Genomic DNA, 20,269 nt, shown 5'->3' on the forward strand with positions numbered 1-20,269 from the left:
CTTTCTTGTCGAAGTGACTAGGGCCAGGGCGACCTTCTCTAGATTCGAGTACTAGGTTTCAACGCTATTGAGGACCTTTCTAGTGTACTAGATCGGCCTTTTGGTGTCTCCAGAAGAATGTCATTAACCACTTCGGAACACCAGTTTAATATTTATAAAATTTTACAATTCTTAAACAATTACAAACGCAGTAAAATGATGAGAATGGGCCATATCTACAAGGAAGCGAGGGAAAAGTTAATGTGTACTCAAATCCAGACAAGAGAACACAAGATGGAAGTGTAGAAATATAAAAATTAATTAATTAAACTGAAAAAGATAGAATTCGAACATTGCAGAAATTAAAAGTGCAGAAAAATAAATAAATACAACAATAAATAAATAAAAGAAACTAATTAAAATGTTTGTAATCTGATCAGAGGTAGCAGTCTCCAGATCTCTCCTTCAACCCTCGAACTTCTCGAGCTAGGCCTTTCGTCTTACCAGGCCGAATTCCAGATCTGCAGAAAAGAAAACAAAGATTAAACTGAATGAAAATAAATTGCAAAATGGAAATAACGAAACTGGAATTGAAAGAACTGAAATTAAATCTAAGGCTAATGATTGGGATCCAAATCCAGAGGTGGCAGTAGTGGTGTTGGTGAATTGCAAGCAAGAACCTTTCTTCTTGCTTAGGCATCCTCCTCTTCCTCCACCCTTGAACTTCTCAAGATCAACCTTCTATCTTACCTGGGGGCAGAATCCAACCCTTTCTCAGGAGCCCTTGGGTCCTTTTTATAGAGAAGGGTGGACACAACTAGGATTAGAGTGAAAGAAGGGGGCGGCAGCTAGGTTTTAGTAAAGATATGGGCGCCCTAGGGTTTCTAATGGAGGGTTAGGATGATTTTGGGGTGATCCTGAGGTTGAAAATAGGAGAGGGCGCCCAATACTATGTAGGGCTGAGATTTGGGTGCCCAGAAATAGATGGTAGAGATTGAGATGCCTTGGGCTAAAAGGTGGAGATTAAAAGAGGTGGGTGGTGCCCTAAAGTGGATGGCTGAGATAGAAGATGGAATGAAGGGCTAAGATCTAGTGGTTAGGGGCTGAATGATGAGGATTAGCAGTTAGGTGGTGCCCTAGGGTTTAAAAGCTACAAAAAGAGTGCCCTAGAATGAGCAGTTGAGATTAAAAGAGGTGGAGGGTGAAATTAAACACTTAGGGGTGATTAAGGTTGGTAAGAGTGAAAAGAATGGGTTAAAAGGCGCCCTAGGATTTTCTAAGGCGTGAGGAGCATGCTAATACAGTAGGAGGGGCGCCAAACTGGGTTTGGCAGATAGGAGGCGCCCTCCTGCTCTCAATTTTTCACAAAAACACTCTTCTCTCAGCTAGACTTCACACCAGCTTCACAAAAGTTGCATTTCAGCCATGAAAACTTCCCTGTTTTGCATAGAATTTGCACAGAGACCCTCAGAGGTCACAATATTGAAATTGACTGGGAATAGGGCACACTTTGACTTTTCTAAGGCCGAAAATACCCCTGAATTGATTCCCTTAAGGCATCAAAATGCAAAGTTATCACACCCCCCAACTTAACCATTGCTAGTCCCTTAGCAATGCAGCCTTAAAATTACACTGAGCATAGAGATCATTCCCATTGCAAGATCATCCCTAACAAAATTAGCTAAGTATCCTTATTCTAGCATTCTCAAACTTTGTATAGATCGGTATTGGGCTTAAGGGGTAAAACTGTCATACTTTGAATATCGCAGAAACTTGAATTAAAAATCTTATTTACCCTTCCATTTGCTTCTTATCATTTTTTATAGTGGATTTCTACCCCTGAACTTGATATGCAAACTTATTTTTATTGTTACCTTCCACCGTTATACGCGAATCTCAACACTTGCCTTAGGTGAAGAGACTCGGTTACTAAGTGTTAGGTAAGTGTCTTTTGTTAGACAATTTTTGTATGCCCTTAGCTTCAATCAGTTTTGATGTACTTTTGATATTTAATGTAAATAAATAAAGTACATGTTTGATTCATGTTGTGTGGTATGCTTCTGTGTAAGACCCTAAAACTAGACACTTAATGAGACTTGTGTTAATTTTAAATGTTCACATCCGTTGGATAAGTCTGGGGAGATTTATGCTACCGAGGTTGACACTAGTGTGCTACCAACTGTTGCGGTGGCTTGTCTTAGCTGTTAGGGTGAGACCCAAGGAACACGCAGTGTAGGATTACTTGAACCCTTGAACCGGACCAGATTTCTAGTGTTGCCATGGACCTTGGAGACTGATGGGCAAAACTGGAAAGTTACACATGACCCCTAGACTCGATTATGATACTGCACTAGGTGGTGGATTGGGCTGTCTTTGATATGCCAATCAGTGAGATCCTCAGAGGGGGTCAAAACCTGGGTATGTTGGGACGGTTCATGAACCCATCTGAGTGGGTGATCATAGTGACGGAATCAGCCCCTTTGTCGGACAAAGGTAATGATCGGGGATGCACTCTCTCTGATGGAAACCAAACTACCGGCAGTTGATTTCAATTGTTGGAATTTTGTTTTGCAAAATTTATGTATATGATATATACTTATGTATGGTTTCAAAATGTTTGCAAATGGTTTTAAATCCCGGGATCCATGTGAGTAGAGAGTGCAGCACTGTTCCTTGCAGCCGAGGGAGAGGTCCTCTCTTGTCGGGCAGTGCTTGATCATTATGGGCTGAGAGGTTAAGTGTAAGGCCATTTAGGATAATACCTGGTGGGCTAATCTTTGCATTTGCCCACAGTCCCTGGGTTTTTATAAGAGGGCTTGGCCCAAGGACCACTTAGTGTAAGTGTTGGGCCCAAAGGGTCCATGTGATGGGCTCAAGGGGTTCACTGGGCTTTCTAGTGAATTCGGCTAAGCCTTGTAACAAAGGCTGGGCCGAACCCATGTGGCTGATGTAGAGATCAATGCTTGGGTCCCACGCCATACAAAGAAGCCCAACTGGGCAGCAGTTTAAAAACTTATTGAGCACTAATTACTTATTGGGCTTAAAAGCCCATTTGAAACTGGACTGATCTGATCACCCACTTAAAGGGGCGAATCTGCAGATAGGATTAAAACTAAACTCCTGATGAGATCAGGGATGAGCTGATCTAATCTGCATATAGGATTAAGATTATCCCCTATCCAAATACAAATTTGGATTGGGATAATTCCTAATTGGATTAGGAGGTTTCTTAATCACTAACAAAGGAGAAAACCCTAATAAAGAATTACAAGAATTCGACCTAGGGTTTTTGCAGTTAACTCTCTATGCAATCTGAGATAGGATCTCATCTTCCCTAAGCTGAAAACTGCATTCATGCCACTTTCAGCCTTAGCGATCTCCTCCAGCCGCCGCCACCTTGCTGCATAGTTCGAACTCCATTGAAGGGAGAATCAAGAAATCTGTTCTTGATATTAGTCTTTGCTGAAAGGCTGATTTGGTCCAGTGCTCTAAGCCTCCAACGAGTTCTTGTGAAGAGTTCGGTACATGAGACGTACACTGTTGGTTCTGCCCCACCATCGCTGTGTCATTTTCAATGGGAGCAGATCTTGGATCTTTCTTTGGGCGTGAACACCGACGTTGGAAGATTTTGATTCTCCATATCAGGTATAACCCTTCCTCGGATCTTTGGTTCAGATCTGGTCTGGTTTGGTTCAAGTAGGATCATTGAATTTTGATTCTAAAATCAGGGAATGCGATTCCCAGTTGGAAGAAAGGTAGGAAACTTTTTAAATTCACCCACCCATTCCACAACCTTTTTGGCGTCCATATGATGGATCCTGTCATTCTTTCATCTTTGGCATTCCCTTTTCCGTTTGACGCAAATATCGACACTTGACTTAGGTGAAGAGACCCGGTTACTAAGTCTAGGGTGTCTATTGACCTTTTATTCTATTTTTTTCTTTTTTTTTTGGCAACATTGTTCAAGGTAGTCCACTGTTTTTAACAATTTGAAGAATTTTTGTCTAATTTCTCCATCTTTCTCTTCTTATCTTGACAAGGGCAAATTTGAGAGTATTTTCCAATTTCTAAACGGTTTTGACAATATTCAAATAAGACCAATTCTGACTCCTATCACTTGGTACCAATTTCTACAAAATTCAATATTCTTTTATCAGTTTTCTCAACTTTTTCTGTTTGGAAATCTCTTTTAATGGAAATAATTTTTAAAATTTTTAGTGAAATTTTAATTCTACATATTTAAAGGCTTAACTTGTCATTTTTTTTTTCAATTTTTTTCTTTCTCTTTCCTTACCCCCCAACTTAAATGATATTGTCCCCAATGGCATAACTAGAATGATGCAAAATGGACTTGGGCCAAAGGGAACAATCAATAGGGTTTTCCTAAGGGGTTCAAGGTCTACCACCTAGTCTCAAATCAAGAGAAGGAAATTCAAATCCTAAAAACAAAAATCTACATTGGTTTGCCTCTCAACTACCACTAAGTTTAACGTCTTCAACCAGACGCATTTATGCACTTCTTCCATCCAGACTCTCGGACTCACTTTCTTCATCATAACAAGGCTCAAACTGGGCTAACCAAGGGGTAGATAAGTCATTCACAAGATTGTCCACTATGTCCACATTGCATTCATCTTCCCATAGGTTTGGATACTTAGAGGCACTGAAAACATTCAATTGGACCTTCTGCTCCCCAAATGAGATGTCCATTTCCCCCCGACTTGCAGTTGATATTTGCATTGGCCGTTGCTAGAAGCGGTCGTCCTAAGATTATCGGGTTATGGTTCAGTTCTTCGGTTGGGGTCATGTCTAGGACAACAAAGTCTACAAGGAAATAACAATTCTCTATACTGACAATGACATCCTCGATAACACCTCGAGGAGTCTTGATCGACCAATCAACGAGTTATAGAATTACCGGGATAGGTTTCAACTCGCCGATCCTGAACCTTTCGTAAATGATGGACGGAAGCATATTTACAATGGCCCCAAGATCCAATAGGGCCCGATCAAAGGTGATTCCAGAGATGATACAACTGATGAGAGGAGCACCCGGGTCTTTAATCTTCCGGGGAAGTTGGTTTAGGAGGACCACACTCACATCTGCCGAGAGCATCACTTTTTGTGGGGCTAATCATGGCTCCCTCTTTTGGGTGCATAGCTCTTTCAGAAACTTGGTATAAGCCAAGACATGTTGGATTGCATCGAGGAGAGGAATGTTAATGTGTACTTGTTTAAAGAGTTCCCTGATCTCCTCGTTGCAAATCTCTTTCTTTTTCAGCAACGGCCCGACTGTGAGTGCGTTGGAAAGGGGACCACAGGTTGGTTCACTTTGGGCTCTTCTTCTTCCCCCCCCCCCCCCCCAACTTAGGGTTTTCCGGCTCCTTTCCTTCTTCTTCACTTTTCTTCTTCTCATACGGGTCTTCCAAAATTCTCCCACTCCTTAAAGTTGTAACAGATTTAGCATTTTCGAATTGGGGATTCTTAGGAGGTGGTTGAATTTGTTGAGGACAACCCGGTGGCTGATTCCTAGGGTTTGCAGCTAGTTGACTCGGTAATTGCCCCACTTCTCTCCTTGCATTAGCTTCGGCTAGCTGTTCTATTTGGCTTTCTTACCTAACAATGGACTACTGCTAATTTAGGATTAGTTGCTAAAGTTGCATAAATTGATCATCTACTAAACGGGATTGTGGAGGTTATGGGTAACCCTGATACAGTTGGGCCGATTGATTCCTTGGATACACTTGTTGGAACTAACTTTGTACTGATGGCCTTTGAAACTGTTGGGCCATGGAGTTGGACAGATACTGATATTGCTGGGACTATAGATTGGGTTGATGTGTCCTCCAAGAAAAGTTAGGGTGATTTCTCCACCCAAGGTTGTAAGTATTGGAATATGGATCATTGTTGGGCCTCGAGAAACTCTGGGCTGCCTGAACTTGTTCTTGGATAAAGAGTGGAAACTGAGCCGCCGTAGGACAGTCATCAACTTGGTGGGCTGGATTGGCACAAATGGAACACACTTTGGGATAGGATGTAGATGGGCCTGATTGCTGGTTAAAGGTGAAAAACTAGTCAAGCTTCTGGACTAGAAGATTTACCCTATCCAACTTTCTAGAAATGGCACTCAAGTCCATTTTTGCCCCGGGCTCTATATTATTCCTGACCTCATTGAACCCTACCCTCTTTGAGGGTTCCACCGACCTTTCGTAGGAATACAATGATGCATTGTTAATGGAATTCTCACACAGGGTCTCGAAAAGAGCATATGCTTCATCCTCACTCTTGCTCATAAATGCCCCCCCCCCCCCACAAGATTCATCTACCATTAGCTTGTATTGATCTGTCAGACCTTCTTAGAAGTTCTAGACAATTTTCCACTGGAACAGGCCATGGTGTGGGCATTTTCTCATTAACTCCTCCATCCTCTCCCAAGCCTCATGAATTTGTTCACCTGGTGTTTGGGTGAATCCAGTAATGGCTCTTCTCCTGGTATTGGTTCGACTTATAGGATAGAACTTTTTAAGGAATTCTTGTTGCATTTCTGCCCAAGTTCTAATGAGTCTCCCTATAGTCCCTAACCAGTGCTTGGCTTTATCTTTCAAGGAGAAGGGGAAAAGAGTCAATCTAAGGGCATCATTATTGAAATTCTGGGTCTTTACAATAGAATAGATTTCTAGAAACTCGTCTATGTGCTTGTATGGATCCTCACTCGGGTTCCCACAAAAAGATGGGAGCATCTGGATTATGCTTGACTTAATCTCATACTGTAAGGCTTGAGTATCTGGTAGTTGAATGTAGGATGAAGGGTTGTATTGGGTTCGAGTAAAGTATTCCTTTAACTTTTTGGGCTGGGCATCAGTGACTCCGGCCATTTGGTTGCGGTGTTGGTGATGGAGGTATCTCTCTATTTCAGGTATGGGTTCTACAATTTCTCTCCTTAGAGATCTCCTTCCCAACCTACAACTCAGAAGTCCCTTTTCTTCTTGTTTAAATTTGAATTTTAAATTTTGAGTTTAATTTCAAATTTGGATTTTGAAATTTAAATTCTAAAATTTAAACTCAAATTTTGAAACTTTCTCTCCTTTTTTATTATTTTAATTTTCTCTTTCTTTTTAAATTCAAAAATTTAATTTTTAAAATTTAAGTTCAAATTCAGATTTTGAAATTTAAATTCAAATTTGAATTTTTAAACTTTCAAAAAAAAAATGCAAACAAATCAACCACACGACCCAGGGCTGACCTAGGGTTTCCTAAACTAGTGGTTCAACCAATGTGAATCCTTTTAGGTTCACTTGGAATTACACCACTTCCTTTGGTTAGCCAGGTAAGAGGTAGGGATGTGGGAGGCTCCTCTTGCTCTCGCAAGGACCTAATTAAGTAACCACAAAACTCGCTTAAGTGTAGCCATTTAACTCCTTTCCTTAGACACCATCCACCGGTTATGGAAGGTAATCACAAGCTTTCCTAAAATTCAGCACACCTTTGAACCAAATGTGAGGCTTCCCTAAAGGATCTTACTATCCAAATTTTAAATTAGGGTTAGAGTGAATCACACGTGAAGGGTGGTGATTTTTGGGACAAGGAAGGGCGATGAAATCCCCACCTAATCTTATTTAAGTTGGATTGCCCTTAATTGGATTAACAAAAAAGAAACAAAATAAACAAAGAAAATGCCACTAATTACAATGCATGAACAATCATTTCTAATATGCAATTCAGCAATTAAACATAAAATAATAAAGCAAACTAATTAGGCAAAAGGAACAATTAAAATAATAAAAAGAAAACCAAACACATTAACAACTAACAATGATAATTTCAGCAATTAAATAAACGTATATGATGCATGCTCTAGAATATCACACCCTAAATGTTGGAATGCAAATTTTTTTTTTGATTGATTTATTTATTTATATCTTTATTTATTATTATTTATTATTTTTTTAATTCAAATTCAAATTCAGATTCGAATTAAAATTTAAATTTAAATTCAAATTCAAAATTTAAACTCAAATTTGAAAATTTAAATAATTTCCTCTTTAACAATTAATTATTCAATTAAAGCACTAATAAAAAGGAAATTAAATAAGGCAACAAATAATTATAACAACCAGAAAATAAAAGAAATAATTATGCTAAAAAGATTAACAACTACCACAATAAATTCTAACAAGAAAATTGCTATTCTAAAAATTAAATTGAAAATAAAATAAACAAAAAAAATATGCAGCAATAAATAAAATAAAATAAACGAAATTCTTTTTTCTATTTTTTAATCTAAAATAAAAGAAAAACACAAAACTAATAAGACAGAAATTCGAACAAGAAATTAAAATAAAAAAAGAAAAATAGATCTAGACACAAAACGAAAGAAAATTAATACTAAAAAAACATCAAATCTAAAAAAGTATTAATTAAAAATTCAAAAATCACTATTCTACCAATAAAAAGAGTTCGAAAATAAAAATCAAAAAAATCAAAAAATAAAATGGGATGACTGCACCTTAAATGTAATCTAATTAATCATCTCTTCTCTTCTCTATCGCAGTCCCGCAATGCTCTGATACCCCACCTTTCGCTATTTCGTCCTGTAAAATCAAAGAGAAGTGAGAATTAAAATGAGATAAAGGATAAAGTAATAAAACAAAAATAAAAAAAAAATAATGAAATAGATTCGGATAAAGCAAATAAAAATGTTTCTCTGCTGCTCCCCCAAGAACAGTGCCAAAAATTTGGTGTGTCCGAAAGCGTGTTGTTAACCACTTCGGAACACTAGTTTAATATTTATAAAATTTTCCAATTCTCAAAACAATTACAAACGCAGTAAAATGATGAGAACGGGTCGTATCTTCATGGAAGCAAGGAAAAATTAATACGTACTCAAATCCGGACAAGAGAACACAAGATGGATGTGTAGAAATATAAAAATTAATTAATTAAATTGAAAAAGATAGAATTCAAACATTGTAGAAATTAGAAGTGCAGAAAAATAAATAAATACAACAATAATTAAATAAAGGAAACTAATTAAAATTTCTGTAATCCGATCAGAGGTAGCAGTCTCCGTATCTCTCCTTCAACCTTCAAACTTCTCGAGCTAGGCTTTCCGTCTTACCTGGCCAAATTCCAGATCTGCAGAAAAGAATACGAAGATCAAACAAAATAAAAATAAATTGCAAAAAGGAAATAGCGAAACTGGAATTGAAAGAACCGAAATTAAATCTAAGACTAATGGTTGGGATCCAAATCCAGAGGTGGCAGTAGTGGTGTTGGCGAACTGCAAGCAGGAACCCCTCCTCTATACTAGGCGTTCTCCTCTTCCTCTACCCTTGAACTTCTGAAGATCAGCCTTTTGTCTTACTTGGGGGCAGAATCCAACCCTTTCTCAGGAGCCCTTGGGTCCTTTTTATAGAGAAGGATGGACACAACTGGGATTAGAGAGAGAAAGGGGGGTGACAGTTGGGTTTTAGCAAAGATATGGGCACCCTAGGGTTTCTAATGGAGGGTTAGGATGGTTTTGGGGTGATCCTAAGGCTGAGAATAGAAGGAGAGGGCAGCCAATATTATATAGGGTTGAGATTTGGGCACCCAAAAATAGATGGTGGAGATTGAGGCGCCTAGGACTGAAAGGTGGAGATTAAAAGAGGTAAGTGATGCCCTAGAGTGGATGGCTGAGATAGAAGATGGAATTGAGGGCTAAGATCTAGTGGTTAGGGGTTGAATGGTGAGGATTAGCAATTACGTGGCGTCGTAGGGTTTAAAAGCTACAAAAAGAGTGCCGTAGAATGAGTGGTTGAGATTAAAAGAGGTGGAGGGTGAAGATTAAACACCTAGGGGCAGCTAGGGTTTTCTAAGAGTGAAAAGAATGGGTTAAAAGGCACCCTAGGGTTTGCTAAGGCATGGGGAGCATGCTAATACAGTAGAAGGGGTGCCAAACTAGGTTTAGTAGATAGGAGGCGCCCTCCTGCTCTCGGTTTTTCACAAAAGCACCCCCTCTCTCAGCTGGACTTCACACTAGCTTCCCAAAAGCTGCATTTTAGCCCTGAAAACTTCCCAGTTTTGCACAGAATTTGCACATAGACCCTTAGAGGTCACAATATTGAAATTGATTGGGAAAAGGGCACACTTTGACTTTTCTAAAGCCTACCCCTGAATTGATGCCCTTAAGGCATCAAAATGTAGAGTTATTACCTTTGCGCCTGGTCTTCCTCCTTTACCAGTACCAAGCTGACCACCTCGTCTTCAGCCGAGAGGTAGAGTAGTAGCACATCTCCGGGGCTCGACTTTGTGAGTAGGGGCGGTGAACTCAAGTACCTCTTCAGTTCTTGAAAGGACTATTCACATTCCTCTATCCACTGGAAATCTTTCATCTTTTTCAAGGCCTTGAAGATGGGCAAGTATCGGTCCGCGGACTTTGACATGAACTTGGTGAGGGCGGCTACTCGTCCGGTAAGGCGTTGCACTTCTTTGTAGGTTTGAGGCGATTTGCATGTCGAGGATTGCCTTGATCTTCTCAGGGTTGGTTTCGATTCCTCGTTGTGTGACCATTAGCCCTAGGAATTTTCCAAAGCCGACCCTGAAAGCACACTTCGTCGAGGATTGCCTTGATCTTTCAGTACAATTGTTCCTTCTCTGAAAATTAACTCTACGGTTCCTATGGCCGCAGTTGTAATACTTGTAGAAGTCCCCAAGTAAAGAGTTACTTCTCCATCACTCAGTCTTCTGCTTATCCGAACCCCTGCAGTGAGTTACACGCATAAGTCGATGTCCTAGAGTCAATACACCAGGAAGCAGAAGTAACCAACAAATTGGTTTCTATGACACAGGATTCGAAATTGCCTTTCTTGGATTCCAGGTGCTGAGGACAGTTCCTCTTCCAGTGGTCGGTCTGTTTGCAGAAGTGACAAGCATCTGATGCTCTGTCCTTCTTCTGCTTCTTGGACTTGGTGGCTTTCTTCTAGGGCTTCTTCTTTTCCTTCCTCTTTTTCTTGCCCGACTTGCTAGCTTCAACAAGCATAGCAAGAGGCTCATCCTTCTTAATCAGTTCTTCGGCCCTCTACAACATATTGCTGAGTTCCTAAATGCTGACATTCAGCTTGTTCATGTTGTAATTCATGATGAATGGATTGAAGGAAGGAGGCAAAGAATTTAGGATGGCGTCTACCTTAGTGACTTGGTCCAGCCCGGATCCAAGAGCCTTAAGTTCATTGATGTAGCCCATCATCCGAAAACAATGGTCATGAACCTGCTGGCCCTTGGACATCTATGCGGTCATGAACTGCTTCAAGACCTTCTGCCGAATAGAATGATTCTTCTCTTCATACATTGTCTTTAAATTATCCTATATGTCTTGGCAAGTTCGACCTCATCAAACTGCCTTTGTATCGGATTGTCCAGAGAGGCAATGATATAGCAACGGGCCAGGGAATTTTTCTCTTCCCACTCAAGGTATTCCCTTCTACGGGCCTCAAAAGCCCTATCACCCAGACGCTCTAGGGCAGGGTTTTTAGCCACCTTATCCAACTTCTCAGAAGTTAGGACCAGCATAAGGTTACGGTATCAGTCAGCATAGTTTGGGCCCTTAAGTTTGTTGTCATCCAACAGCTTTGCAAATTGTTTGTTTGTCATTTCTGTTAAAAAGCAAACATTAGTCTACAACCTAATTTGATTCATGTTAGTTACATAGATATGGCTTTTAATCTATTCCATTCTCATTTATTCATCTTTGAGATTTTCCTCCCATCTCAGTGACGGAGACAGCGACTTATGTCTCTGAAAATGTGGGAAATCACATAAGGTGCATGGAGCCAACTGTTTTAGCTGCATAATCCCACCACCTTTCTGTGAAGGATCATATCCACTCATCTTATGGGCTTTCCTTTCGGCCTCTGTCAGACAAGGTTCATTGCCATTTTAGGTTAAACCTTTCTGTCCAGTGAGTGCTTACCCATCATATTCGTGAACGCCAAGGTACCATGAGAGAGTCTTTGATTTTAGAATAAGCCCCTCCCAACAGATCTAGCGGCAAATGGATAGCCCAATTTTATGGTGTGTTTCCTCATTACTGAAGGACCCATCTTCATGCTAATGATGGAAGGCATTTAAAGAGTTCATCATATGAATTTCCCTATCACATGCACTCATATTTCAAGAGGGAACAAAGTTATTATGCCCTAGTTTAATTTAGGTAAAACCAAAGTGGCTCCCACTGACTTTCATAAAGCCAGATTTCGGTAGGCCCTAAACGGCTAGGGTTCCATACAGATCCTATTCAAGGAGGTATGGGGCCCACCACAAGGGAGATCATCCAATGATCTTTAGGGACACCATGGCAATGATGTGCATTCAGCTATGGTGTGCGTAAGAGCCACTATCGTATCTGCATGGGCCAAGTACTTATGGCCCATGTACGTTGCACATCACACATCCATACATCACATGCAATGATAGAATTGATCCAATCAATTAATATCTATAAAGTCCATTATTAAAGCCCAATTTAATCTATAATATTACTAATTAATATTATCTAGGTATATGGGATGAATAGCATTAAGCAGTTCGACCCATATAGCTTTTCTGTAGTTAGTGGGCTTTAGTAGTTTTAACTCCTTAAAACTGGGCCTTATAGGTGTGGGCCGAATTAATTCTCACAATTAAACATCAACCCCTCGACCCAAAAGTGGGAAATTAGGGCTAAGAACATCCCCCATCAAACCACAGATTTGGTCCAACCAGTTTGGTCCAATCTGGTTCGAATGGGTCTAGGGTTTGATTTTCAATTCAAGAATTAATTCAAGAAATTGATCTGAAATTAATTACAGATCAAAGACAATCATAAATCAGTAACAGGGTTGTTCGCACATCTACCAACCTACAAAACAGATGTTATATCACAGTTTGCAATTTCATAAACTACAAATCGCAGATAGCGATTTCCTTATCTATGAATTCTCCTCTTGTGCAGCCATCTTCGATCATGAAATAAAATAAGTAGAAAACCCTAATTTTTCTATTAATATTACATCAGATCGAATTCCTATACATTCAGTCTAAAAATTAAAAAAAAAGAATTAATTACAGACCAGAATGAAAAAATCTGCAAATCGCAGATATCCTACGCAAATAAAGAATTCGATCTCCTTTGTACGAACAACCCATAAATCAAGAAAAATATAAAGAACAATTCTAAATAAAATTTAGATTTATAAAAAATTAAATTAAGATCATTCGCCCTTGATCTGGCAACCGATTTCCCAAAAAAAACACAATTTGCGCAAATCGGGTAGAACGCCTTCTGCCAATTTGTGGAGGTTCAGATCTAGTCTATTTTGGTTCAAGATTTGAACCTGCAAGTAGATTGGGCAAAATTTCAAAAATTTCTCTCTCCCCATTTGGGAATCACATTCCCTATTTTATAAAATCTACATTTTCAAGGATCAAACTTGAACCAAGAACCGAACCAGATCTGAAACCAAAAGGTCGAAGAGGGATATACCTGATACAGAGTAGCAGTAACTCCCAATGAAGGTATTCACACCCAAAGAAATCTCCAAAGACTGCTCCCACTGAAGATGACACAGTGTAGGGTGGAGCAGAATCAGCAGTGTTCTTCCCAAGAATCGAATCCTTCAGCAAGAATTCGATGGAGGTTGTGAGCACGACTTCAGATCAGCCTTTCTCCAAAGACTAATATCAAGAACCGTTCTTGATCGCTCCTATGGTGGAGATCGAATTGGCAAAGGCGGCAGCAAGAGGAGGGCGCAAGAGCAGAAGATGGTGCAGTTTCACTGTGTTTGTCTTCTCTCTTTCTATGATCTGAAATCTGATCTGATGTTGTTATGTAGAATGGTTCGCCCCCTCCTTTTATAGCCTTAGAGAGAGCTCCTAATCTCATTAGGAGTTTCCTAATCCAAATCTGTATTGGGATCAGGAGTTCTCTTTAAGAGATAAGAATAAGCCCTTATCTTATCTACAGATTAGATTAGCCCTCCTAATCTCATTAAAACTTTCCAGATCCAAATCTCTATTTTGATATAGACTCTCTAAGTGGATATGGATAACTCACTATCCTATCTGCTGATCCAAATCCCAGATCCGCCCCTTCTTTAACTAATCAAATTAGACCAGTTCAAAATGGGCTTTAGGCCCAATAAGTCTATGTGCTCATTAACCTTCCAAACTGCTGCCCAGTTGGGTTTCTTTGTATGGCGTGGGACCCAAACATTGATCTACACATCAGCCACATGGGTTCAGCCTAGCCTCTGTTACAAGGCCTGGCCAAATTCATTGTTATGGGCAGTGAACCCCTGAGCCCATCACCATGGGCTATTAAGGGGCCCAACATTTACACTAAGTGGTCCTTGGGCCAAGCCACCTTATAAAAACCCATGGACTGTGGGCAGATGCAAGATTAGCCCATCAGGTATTACCCTCAATGATCTTACACTTAACCTCTCAGCCCATAATGATCAAACACTGCCTGACAAGAGAGGACTTCTCCCTCGGCTACAAGGAACAGTGTTGCACTCTCTACTCACATGGATCCCGGGAATTAAAACATTTTGCAAACATTTTGAAACCATAATATATATATATATATATGTATATCCGTATATAAATATTTTGCAAAACAAATTTCAACGATTGAAATCGGCTGCTGGCAGTCTTGGTTTCCATCAGAGAGAGTGCATCCCCGATCATTACCTTTGTCCGACAAAGGGGCTGATCCTATCACTATGATCACCCACTCAGATGAATTCTCAAACTGTCCCAACATACACAGGTTTTGACCCCCTCTAAGGATCTCACTGATTGGTATATCAAATACAGCCCAATCCGACACCTAGTGCAGTATCATAATCGAGTCTAGGGGTTAGTTGTAATTTTCTAGTTTTGCCCATCAATCTCCAAGGTCCAAGGCAATACTAGAAATCTTGTCCGTTTTAGGGTTTCAAGTAAACCTACACTGCTTGTACCTCGGGTCTCACCCTAGCAGCTGAGACAGGCTACCCCAACCAACTTGGCGGCACATCAGTGTCAGCCTTGACAGGATAAATCTCCCCAGACTTATCCAACGGCTGTGAACATTCTAAACTAACACGAGTCTCATATGTGTCCAGTTTAAGGGTATTACACAGAAACACACCACAATAACATGAATCAAATATGTACTTTATTCATTTACAATAGATGTCATAAGGTACATCATTCTGATTGGAGCTAAGGGCATACACTGTCTAACACATTAGGGCCTTGAAACCTTCAATATGATTGTTGGGGTATGTGGCTCTGTCGTACTTCTCAAACTGTAGGGGTCGCCAACTGGTTGGGGGGAGCACGTCAATGATGTCTTGGGTGAAGCCTGGTTCTTTGGTGATTGATTGTTAGGTTCCACGGGCCAGACTGTGGGAGGAGTCACGCTTCAATTAGCTTGGCTGCATTCCAATTCGATCAGGTGTTGTCTGAGCTCCCCAATCTCTGCATCCCTATCGCCTGGGACCGTGTACATGGTTCATTCTTTCTTGGGCATCATCGGGTGGTCTCTAACTAAGTTGGACTCGGCAATAGAGACTGGTTGTTGTTCTGTTCGTTGGTTAAGCCTTTCTTTCCCTGGAATTCGGGCAGAGTGGTCTTCTTCGTGGTGTGTCTTTCTGCAGTCGTCGCATGCACGGGATCAGGCTGAGGAATCCGATTTTCTTGATGACTGCTACCTTACTTGGCAGACTGCACCCTATAACTATCTAGGTGGCTCTTTTTGGGGTCCTCAAGGCAAGGATCAGCCGTGTTAAGCATCTAGATAGGAGGGAGGACAGTTTGAGGTGGTTGTGTTGTTTGTCCCAGCGTCTACATTATCGTGAGCATTTGGTTGACCTTTAGCTACACTACTTGGAACAGGGCAGGGTAAACCGTGATCTGCAGTAGAGGCTGCTATTGGGACTTATGAGGAGGTGGAGGGCTACGGTGAAAGTGGGATCCCCAAGATGGGGATCAACTTGTAGAGCAGTCGGATGTGTTTCTTGGCATGTTTCTTGATTGCGCGGAAGGAAAAACGGGAATGACTTTTTTTGTGATTCCTATAGATGGCGCCAATTTAATGTTGTCCAATCCGAGGTGTCCCGAACCAAGATCGCAATCAGATGATCTTGCCAATTGGCGAAGCCGAGGTGGAAGGATGAAGCCGCACACCAAGAACTGAAACAAGAAAATAATCAGTGGCTTGAGGAGTTGTTCCTCGGGTAGGCACTCCGATGCTTAAGTTAGTCAAGAACGGTAGGTGGTCGGGTCGAGCAGTCGAGAGAAACGTGCTGGTCCAAGCGGAAGTAGAATAGCAATATGGGTGCTGGAGAGTCAAAAAAGTCCCTTACCTTGAGCAGGGTTGCATATTTATAGCCGATGATCTATGTCCTATTCAGATGAGGCTTCTAGGGTTGTTGGGATAAGGTTGTCCGCCGAGGTCTTTGGGATAAATCCTAGTCCCTGGCAAAGCTGTCCTCCTTATCTGTACGGGGTTCTCCTATGTCGGTTGTGCTTATCCATCTTACATGGTGCCAATATGGGCAAAGTGATAAGGCAGCCGCGGGGTGACACGTGGCACTTGGGACCAGCTCAACCATAACCCAAACAGGTCTCATATGCCATGTAAGGTAACTACTTTTATATTTTTGTTGCAACATTTAGCTTATATAAACACAAAATTGATCCTCACTACCAACTACGTACCTTTCAATACCCAATATCCATACAGATTGTGTTTTCTAACGTACATCAATTTACTTTTATTTTTTGTTGAATATAACTATATTAATTTAAAGTAAAAATGTATTGTTGCATAATTGAGTTGATTAAAAAATTGGTAAATTTCTTAAACTACCCTTATGGTTTAGCTAACTGACTAACTATACCTTTACTGTTTAACTATTGTCTTGCATCACCCTTACTATTTTTGTCAGCGTTAAATTCTAACAGAAAGGATGAAAAGTTAGTTTTACCATTTTGTTAAATCTTGTCCATCTTTCCTCATATGCACAACCTTCTCGGTTCCATGCCTATCATTGTCACTATAACCCAAATCAGGTCACTGAAATGCTTGAAACAATAAAAACCCCCTCGGTTCCATCAACACAATTGGCTATAGCTCCAAGTTGATGCCCGATCAGGAGAAGCTCCACCAAGAGGTCACTGAATTGCCACTATTGCTAGGGGTGATCATTTCAGCCCGGCTTGGAAATTCCAGGCTTAGGCCTGAGTTTTGTGTTTAGGCCCAGCCTAGGGTCGGGCCCACATCAGGCCCGCAAATGTTATGGCTGGGCTTGGGCTTAATACTTCAAGCCCAGCCCGGTCCGCATGTATTTAAACTTACATATTTTGCATATAATGTATACATATGTATACATGTTATTTTATAATAGATTATATATTTTATATATAAATATTATAACATGATATGTACAATTTATATTATATGTAATATTTTATATTATAAAATGTATAAAATCAGTTTATATGCATGTTATGTCATTTAATATAAAATATTATAGATATGTAATGTTTTATATATGAAAGACATTGGCCCAAAATCAGGCCAGGCCCAGCCCGGGCCCATGTAAATCTGGGTTAGGGCTTATGTTTCAGGCCCAGAACCCTGGGTTGGGCTGGGCCCGGGCCTAAGCTATAACCCTTATCATAAGTGCAAAGCCCAACTCGGAACCGACCCGGCCCGACCCATAATCTCCCCTAACTATTGCACTATTGTACAGTAGTTTTATTCAAGAGTACTGTGAGCATCAGAAAACAACTCACTTGGGTTGAGTTGGAGTCTTCACCCATTAGTTGAGGAAATAGAGCTGATGGGACCTCCGAGAATGACTTTCAAAAACCTTTGTTCGATAGTGACCCCAAAGACCGAGGCACCAGCTAACCAGTCCAAGTAAGACTTAGATGGGAGAGTGAAGGAGTTAGGCACCCCTCTCCTAGGTCCAATAAGTGGAGCCCACATGAGATATCAGCAAGCACAAACACAAATAACAATTATTGAATTGACTATGAGAATAATGAAGCATATATAAAAGAAAAAAAAAAACACAAAAGGTTTCCCCTAATTACATTTTTATTTATTTATATTTTTGCTTTTATTTTCTAATTAACTTATTTTTTAATATTTTATATTTTTATTTTTTATATATTTTTCATTTCATCATTTTTTAGTATTGTTTCCGTTTCAAAAGCTTATTTCCCTTTTTTGTCTATAAAAAAGCATCTATTTTATCCCTAAACCTATTTACTTATTCCTAAACACATGTTAACACTCTCGCATCTCTTGCCACCTTTCTTTATTATATTTTTTACTCCTTTTTATTCCTTACATTTTCAGATTTGATTTACCCCTACCATTCACTCTCCCTCGTCCTAATCTGCATAATTCTTTTCCATTAAACAACATAATTCAAATTTCTTCTATATAAGAAATGGAGGAAAACCGAAGACAACAGCTATTCAGTCCAAATCATCATAACAGAATCTAATGTTGCACTAAGCATTATCGATCAAACATAAACATATGTTGCACACACCTTAAGCATAGCAGTGATTATAGATACAGGTTGAATAAACTACAAAGAATAGATGGAACAAAATGATTTATTAGTATTTAGCATATTCAACTATTCTAATTGAAAGAATTTTGAAGTTCACAAATAAAAAATAGAAACATACTAGAACCAAGAGAATAAGAAAGGATTAGGAATCAGGAAGCCAGAACAAACAAAAGGGGTTCAAATGAAATCTGCATATCTAAAAAAATAAAAAAGAAAAACAGAGAGCAATCGAAGAAGCCAATCCGGGTTGGTACCGAGAGTTACTGGGGTTGAATCAACCTGATGTCTCCCTTCCCAGCCACGGGTACGGAGAAAAAAGGTCGAGCACAATGAAAGAAAATAAGTGAAAATTAGTCGTCGACAGAGAAAAATAAAATGTGTGTTACCTGATGGAGGATGTGGCCTGAGAACGAATGACGGATACATAGAGGAACTTCAATTGAATTCCATCATAAATTACTAACCTTCAAACAACGAATGCGTCAGAGGGGTCTATACCCACTCTGCTCTCAGATGAAGAGATTAATGGCACTTGGATGGATTTATCCTAGGATTAACGTTGCTACAAGAGATCCGAGGGTTTGTCGGTTGTTACTGTGGTTTACGCTAGAGACCGGAAGCTTGGTAAGAAGAAATGATTGTCTGGGTGGGGATTTACACTGGAGACCAAGAAGGGAACGGATCCAAATGATGGTTGCTACTGTGGTTTCTTCTTCACTAGTGAAAATTGAGAACATGGGGGGCGAAATGATGAACGATGAGGGGTGTGTTGGAAATGGATGAAAATGAAGGAAGGGTGCCGCCACTACAACTCCTCTGTTCTCATCAAGAAGATAACAGTAATGGAACGTCACAGTTCGGATCACTAAGAGAGAAAGGGATGAGAGGGATGGGTAGGAAAAAAGGCGAAAGGGAAAATGAGAGATGGAATGAAGGGGGAAAAGATTGGAGGATAAAGATAAGAGATTGGGGAATGGGAGATTGCCATCGGGTTTTGGATCAAAAGAGGGAGAGAATTAGTGTATCCCCAAATCAGAAGAAGAAGAAATGAGAGATAGATAAATAGATAGAGAGAGGGAGAGAGAAAGAGAGAGAGAGAGAAGAGTGGGAAAGAAGAAAGGAGATCCACCATCGCTGCTGGAAGCCACAACGGCGGCGGTGATCTCAATTGACCAAGAATAGGGTAAAGAGGGTAGAGGAATAAGGGGAAGAAAAGGAAGAAAAATAGATAAAGGGAAAGAGAAAAAGAGAGAGGAAAGAGAGGAAGAGATTGAAAATCAAAGAGGAGGTCGGATTCTTCACCGCTGTCGTTGCCTATGTTTGGTTTGAAGAAGAGGACGAATAGTATAACAGGGAAATCGGGCGAATGAAAACATTGGATTGGATTTATAATAGGTTTAATGGAATTTTTGTACTTTTGGGGGTTTTGAAGTGTATATTTATAATTTTAGGAAATTTGGGTAAAACCGGGGTTCTAGGTGGGGGTTTTCGTTCTATGATCACGGGGTTAAGATCTGTTATGGGCAAAGAGAGGGTTTTACATGTGCAAGCCAATGAGATTAGTCAAAACAGAATCTTTTTGGATGAATGATAAAACGGGGGTATTTTCGATTGAAATTTGGCAAAGTAGGATTTTTGGGCATTCTGAGTTGAACGGTGGTGTTAGATTGAGCCAATTGGTCCCAAATTGG

At 40.1% G+C, this 20,269-nt stretch overlaps 1 long non-coding RNA gene and 1 other non-coding gene across 2 annotated transcripts; one reads left to right on the top strand and one right to left on the bottom strand.

The window, feature by feature from the left end:
- Positions 1-276: 276 nt before the first annotated feature.
- LOC109115910 (uncharacterized) lies at positions 277-19,974 on the bottom strand. Its single transcript, XR_016085565.1, has 3 exons — positions 18,965-19,974; positions 8,486-9,114; positions 277-500 (listed from the first exon to the last, which is right to left on the bottom strand). It is a non-coding gene; the product is annotated as an uncharacterized LOC109115910 (long non-coding RNA).
- LOC148800664 (small nucleolar RNA R71) lies at positions 6,367-6,475 on the top strand. The gene has a single exon (XR_016071053.1). It is a non-coding gene; the product is annotated as a small nucleolar RNA R71 (small nucleolar RNA).
- Positions 19,975-20,269: the final 295 nt, after the last annotated feature.

The sequence above is a fragment of the Nelumbo nucifera genome, chromosome 4 (assembly GCF_055504915.1).
Source record: "Nelumbo nucifera cultivar China Antique chromosome 4, China Antique-T2T, whole genome shotgun sequence".
NCBI classification, from domain to species: Eukaryota; Viridiplantae; Streptophyta; class Magnoliopsida; order Proteales; family Nelumbonaceae; genus Nelumbo; species Nelumbo nucifera.